Here is a 5,634-nt window from a genome sequence, read left to right as displayed (position 1 = left end):
AATATAAATAAATAATATAAAGCACATGATGCATTCATTAAGATAATAATTTATATGGTTGCCATTTCCCTTTTTTTTTCATGCTGCACAATGAAACAAGAAATGACACAGACATGAAATTTGGTATTTGGAAAATAGCTAATTGGCTTTATAGAATAACAGGAAATAGCTTTTATGGTAAGTACACATTAAATGCATTGTTACACAAAGTAGCTTTCTGCTTAATGACCTAATGTACGCTGAATAAGTCTGAAAATTAGCTCAGTGCCTGAAGTTCAAGTTATCCCATCTGTTTCCTCTTAGTATTTTGAAAAACAGTCCTAGTATTTTTGAAGCATTTTATATTTCTCAAAAGATGCCAAGAGCATACAAAATATTGCTACTACAGTCTCTGAGATATTTACAGCATTTCTGACGCCATTTTGCTAATACAGTTTATTCTTGAAGTCTCACCTTTTATTGCATGGCTTCAAACACAACCATGACATTACAAATGCAAGGACATTAGCAAAGATTGAGCCATTTGGTTTCAAACCTATTTCTTACTGTAGCTCCCCGTAAGATTAAAGTCTAAAGTTCAACGTGTCAAGAATGCAACTCATAAATATTATGTAATGCCAAAAAGCTTTACAAATTTTAAGCAAACCAACCAACCATATATGCTAATGGACTAGCATAGAAGTAGTTTGCAGTTAAAGTAATGCAAAAAAGTAAATTTACAAGCAAGATAATGCTGAAATAACATTTATCTCCTTTCTCCCAACCATGCTGGATTTCAGCTGTCTGTCCCTTCTCTCTAGCTAGGTGGGGTATCTGGTTTATCAAAATGGCTGGGAAATTTTGTTTCTTCCTTTGCTTTCAGTTGCCATCACATTGGTTCCATATCTCCTACTTGCATGCAGTAAGTAGCTTGCTCAGCCTGGAGAAGAGAACGCTCTGGGGAGATCATAGAGCAGCTTCAATACCGAAAGGAGCTGACAAGAAAGCTGGAGAGGCACTTCTTACAAGGGCATGTAGGGATAGGACAAGGGGAATGGCTTTAAACTGAAAGAGAGGAGATTTAGATTAGATATTAGCAAGAAATTCTTTACTTTGAAGGTGGTGAGACACTGCACAGGGTGCCCAGAGAAGCTGTGGCTGCCCCATCCCTGGCAGTGTTCAAGGCCAGGCTGGACGGGGCTTGGAGCAACCTGGTCTAGTGGAAGGTGTCTCTGCCCGTGGCAGGGGTTGGAACCAGATGATCTTTAAGGTCCCTTCCAGCCCAAACCATTCTGTGATTCCATGAAATGGCAGTCATTAAGAATGTATAGTCATCTTTCTGATGGTCCCCTTGCTCTTATGTAGCCCAGTTGTAACACGCTCAGACTCCAGTAATTTTCTCACTCCTCTGTGCCAGTGCAGAAACTAACTCCTTATCCAGCAGTCAAAAATAGACTGATTGTAAATTCATGTCCTCATTGTAAACAGTGAAAAAAATAAAAAATAAAAAATCACAGAATCATAGAATCATAGAATGGTTAGTGTTGGGAAGGACCTTAAGATCATCTAGTTCCAACCCCTCCTTGCCATAGGCAGGGACTCCTCACACTAGACCATATTGCCCAAAGCTCTGTCCAACCTGGCCTTGAATCTGCCTGACTGTCATCGAAAATCACAACTTTATTCCAGATAATTTTCTGCAACTTTTCAGGGCTTTTCCAATAGCAAGAGGGGCAGTTAGAGATACAATGCTTTCAGAGAACCACAGCAAAGACTGGGCTCATTATGTTGTCTGTGAATGTATTTTTGTGCCTTTTACAGAAGATTTTGGACATGAAGGATTTAAAACCAGTGGGTGGTATTATTTGAATGTCTGCTTATGCAGATATGTAGAAAATTATATCCCAGGAAAATTAAGTCACACAATAAAATTAAATAGGAACTAAGATCACCAAGTTTCACATCCCATAAAACACAGACTAAATACAGTAATTTCAAATAGTTACATCTGAGTCATGGCCATAAATTATATATAGGCTACAGTACTTTCATTTTCAAGCTATGAAGAATCTACCATGTCTTTTGAATATCTTGAATTTATGTAGTTCTTTTCCCAACTACAGAACTTATTACAGCTTTTCCTAGAGGTTTAAAGAACCCTTTGTTTATGAAAAACATTTTCTACTTGTAGTTGTTTAATTTAATTTTAAAAATGGGGTTCAAGTGATATCCTAAAGCAAACTAGTTCATGCTTTAGTCAGAAACAGCAACAATTGTACTGATGTAATTCCTGGAGATATTTATTTACAACAGATGGTAATTCCAAAACCTTCATATGCAACATATTCTAGTGCTTCACTATTCTCACTGCCAAAAAAGATTCTTCTTATCCTTCACCTGAATTTCCCTAACTGCAAGCTCAGCCTGTTACTTCTTGTTTTGCTCACCACAGACACGAAGATGAGTTTATTCCATATTTCTTCTTAATTATTTGAAAATTGACATTATGTTTCCTTTCATCTTCTCTTCTGTAGACAAAATCTGAACTTTACGTTGTAATTCGTACTTCTCAGACTACAAATCATTCCTACAGGGTATTTCTAAGTACTTTTAATATTTTTTTTAAATGCTGTGAGTGTCAAACCTCACAAGAGGGAATGGAGCAGCAGACAGAAGAAGCTGGGAAATTCTATAGTAATCTTAAACCTACTGTTATTAAGGAAATACCATCTTTATACTGTTACTTATTACAATGATCATTCACCCAATACTTACATTCTGAGCATTTCCGTCTGTCCTTCTCTTCTTATCTCAACATCCTGGCTTCACTTCCGAGGCCTGTTTGGTTCTCCTCCACTTCCTTTCTGGCTCAATAGCTGTTTGCTCACTCTAGTGTTCTCAGAAATTCACAATTTAGCCAAAGATGATCAGATTTTCATGGAAGTCGAAATATAATCCTTAGACTCACCTATACAACATGTTCCTTCTCTTCCAAAACTAAAAGCAAACAGCTAACATTATAAACTAGATTATCTTACCACTTTCCTAAAATTATACAAACAAGAGGAGCTTTTTACAAGGGTATGTAGGGATAGGACAAGGGGGAATGGCTTTAAAATGAAAGAAGGAAGATTTAGATTAGGTATTATCAAGGAGTTCTTCCCTGTGAGGGTGGTGAGGCCCTGGTACAGGTTACCCAGAGAAGCTGTGGCTGCCCCATCCCTGGCAGTGTTCAAGGCCCCGTTGGACGGGACTTGGAGCAACCTGGTCTACTGGAAGGTGTCCCTGCCCATAGCAGGAGGGTTGGAACTAGATAATCTTTAAGCTTCCTTCCAACCCAAACCTTTCTATGACAGTGATGATTCTATGATGATGAAAAGCTGAAAGGTTTACTGCATAACAAAGACAATCTTACCTACAATATTTTTTTGCGTAATACCGTCTTTACTTCAGGCTTGATAAACATACACACAGAAACTAGAAAATTATCACTATCATAATACTCATATTTTTAGCAGCTCTCAGTAGATACAATCTTTATTGGACCAGGCAATTTCCAGAGATCCCTTCCAGCTGAAATGATTCTGTGAAACAAAGGGACCACTGTACCTTTTTTTCTCCTTAGAGCAATGAATTGTTAATCAAAGAAACATTGTATAATATATATTAATAGCAGCGACTGTCCACAGAAAGTACTTCGGTGCACCAAAAAGAGGAAAAGCAATTTTGAAATTGCATAATAATGTAAAAATCAAAAGTTATATGTCCATAAACAAACTCAAATTAAAATCAAATGTTCAAAAGATGATAACTGCCCTTGAAGACACAATATGAACTTTACTAAATGAAAATCTATTGGTGATTATGGATAATGAAATGATGATTAGGGTTTATGAATGAAATAATTATTTCATTTTATCAAAGAATAACACAAAAACAATACAGGAATTTCTATATATTTAAGAGAAAGAAGAAATTACTTTAAAGTATGCATGAAAGTTATTGTAGTGAAAAGAAGTCATCAACCTCTTTCTTAATGGACTAACACATACTGAAATGTAGTAACGCACTTTGCTCAGTATTTACTTAGAGAAAACTTCATGCTGCCTCATTCTTCTCCAGTCCAGAATGCAATAAAATTACATACTTTATGCATAACAGCATCTGAAATAACTTGACAATTACCATTAGCCTGAAGCCAGTACATAATTAAACTCTGAACAAAAAAAAGCCTTAATTTTATCTTTGAAGAAAATAATTCATTAAACAATAAATGCATTTCACATTTGTCTTTAGAGATGCCTTAAATCACATGCTTCCCACCACTGTAGAAATACTGCAATTAAGGATGGACTTTGGTCAAGGCAGATCTCATTTCAGAATCATACCCTCCACTTGCAATTTTGATGATGACACTGTGCATTCAGTAATGCCAGAAAATGTGATCTATATCAAAATAAGCAAAGATTAAATTAGCAGAAGTAACTGGCCGTTATGTCTTCTCCTTATAGTTGCAACCACTACTGAACAAGAATGTGCATATATCTTTTCTTCCTTATCCCTTTACACATTTTTTTCCTCTCACGGTAATATTTTTTTTCACTAATTAACTATTAGCAGCTTTATTGTTCTACCATAATGAAGTCACCAGTATAACAAAAAGGTGTGCCAAGAAGATAGTCCTGTACACAGCTTCATACAGAGCCTCACCCAGAACATGCTCACTGCTGCAGCTGAACACATTTTGCATTAGTGGTTAATGGCCAAAGAGATACTCCAGACTTGGAGGGAGGGGGAGCATCTCTGGAAAACAGTATTAAATTTCATTCCAGAACACAGTCATTTTCAGTAATCCTTTTTCATTAGATGAAATAATACAGTATTTGCTGGTTCTCTGGGGAACGTAGCTGAGTCTTTGCTACCCACTCAGTGGGGCAGCCTCCACCAAGGGGCAAGGCATGATCTCACTTCTAAGCATGTCCCTCGCCACAGACTTATAAAACTAAGGTGGTGAACCTGGGCACCTAAAGGGTGTGTATAAAGCCTCCAACACCGCACCTCAGGCTTTGAACTGGAGCACCTCTGGGCCAGCACCCGCCACCTGCCTTGTCTGAATGCCTGAGCCTTAAACGGAGCCCTCCAGAGGGGACAAGCGACCTCACCCCGCAGGCGTGGCCTCCCGAGAGAAAACATAGCCCTTCGGGCACCTTAAGGAGGGATGAAGAGGGAAGGTTTAGGCTGGATATTAGGAAAAATTTCTTCACCGAGAGGGTGGTCAGGCGTTGGAACAGGCTGCCCAGGGAACTGGCGGAATCACCATCCCTGGAAGTGTTCACAAACCATGTAGATGAGGCTCTCAGTGATACAGTTTAGTGGCGGGCCTGGGTTAATAGTTGGACTTGAAGGTCTTTTCCAACCCTGCTGATTCTATGACTCTATGATCGTATCAACAGCAACAGGGGTGAAGAATCCCCCCATCCCTCCCCGCTTAAGGGCTATGGGTGACGAAGGCTGGAGGCGGGGCGGTAGCTTTAGCCACGCCCCCTCCGTGGCCACGCCCCCTCGCCGGTTTCCCAAGCAACACCTCGGGCGGTGCCCCCCCTCGCCCCGCCCCAGCTCGCTGCGCGGGCTCCGACAGGAGAGAGGGCGGAACTT

This window comes from Strigops habroptila, chromosome 1, assembly GCF_004027225.2.
Source record: "Strigops habroptila isolate Jane chromosome 1, bStrHab1.2.pri, whole genome shotgun sequence".
Classification (NCBI taxonomy): domain Eukaryota; kingdom Metazoa; phylum Chordata; class Aves; order Psittaciformes; family Psittacidae; genus Strigops; species Strigops habroptila.
The sequence above is the reverse complement of the archived record's forward strand: the minus strand, read 5'-3'. Positions refer to the sequence as shown.